The sequence below is a fragment of the Echinops telfairi genome, unplaced genomic scaffold (assembly GCF_000313985.2).
Source record: "Echinops telfairi isolate 266 unplaced genomic scaffold, ASM31398v2 ScPeMD7_7459;HRSCAF=8497, whole genome shotgun sequence".
Classification (NCBI taxonomy): Eukaryota; Metazoa; Chordata; class Mammalia; order Afrosoricida; family Tenrecidae; genus Echinops; species Echinops telfairi.
The window spans coordinates 5,484,338-5,485,361 of NW_022111359.1; the positions used below are offsets into that span (position 1 = coordinate 5,484,338).

The 1,024-nt window shown below is 53.4% G+C and overlaps 1 protein-coding gene across 1 annotated transcript in view; it reads left to right on the forward strand.

Moving 5' to 3' along the window:
* Window positions 1–1,024, forward strand: part of UHRF1 (ubiquitin like with PHD and ring finger domains 1) — a 26,426-nt gene that overhangs the window by 10,240 nt on the left and 15,162 nt on the right. The gene's annotated exons all lie outside the window — the stretch shown is intronic.

Genomic DNA, 1,024 nt, shown 5'->3' on the forward strand with positions numbered 1-1,024 from the left:
GCCAGCCGCTTCTGGAGAGAGAAGTCCACTCCCGGGAGGGTTTCCGTCTCAGAAACCTACCAGGTCGCTCAGCTCCGTCCCCTCTGCAGCTAGCCGGCTTCTCTGTGGTCTGCTTTGAGCACCTGTCGGGCGCTGCCGGTGCGCACCTGGGTACGGTCTTAAGTACCTGATCTCCTGGGTCTTTCTAGGCAAGTTCTAGGGAGCAGAATTGCCTGGGCTGACGAGTGGAGGCAGTGGTGTCAAGTGTTGCCTTGAGAGGTGTATGGCTCTAGGCAGCAGCCTCGAGTGGAGGAGGGGCAGAACTTTGCAAGGGACTGTCCCACCCCACAGCGGGAGGCAGGAAAAGCTGTCCTGCGATTCCCTTCAGACCGAGACTCTGTAAATCGAATTCTAGTCACGTTAAACCTGTAGAGCTGCTCTCAGAGCTGGAGCAGCTCTGGAGGCGTAGTGAAGCGGGGTGTGCTAACTGCAAGGTTTGCGGTTTGAAACCACTAGCAGCTCCACAGGAGAAAGAGGCGGCTTTCTACTCCTGGGAAGAATTGAAGGCCCAGAAACCCTTGGAGGCTGCTCTATCGACCCTGTCCTATGGAGTCGCGAGGAAGTCGGCATCCACTCAATGGCACTGAGTTTTTGTTTTGTTTTTGTGGGGAGGGGGCGCCTGTCTTAGCTCTACTGTCTCTCAAACCTCAGTGCCATCTAGTCTATTCCAGCTCAGCAGTCCTATGGGACAGGGTCGGACTGCACTTTAGGGGGTAGACAGTCTTTGTTGCACAGAGCAGCTGTTGCTGGTTTTGAACTGCTGACCTTGCGGTTAGCATGACCACCCCGCCACTCTGTTGTGAGACAGCAAAGATACACAAACATTTATATAATAAATCCTAATTTATATAATAAATTCCGTGACCCAGCTCTGATTTTACATTTTCAGATCAGCTCCATAGTGGGTGCTCTTAGGGTTTTGGAAGTGGGTGTGGAAGAGGTTTCAGTGGGACCTGCAGAGGAATGGGGCGAAAGGCCTGGTGAC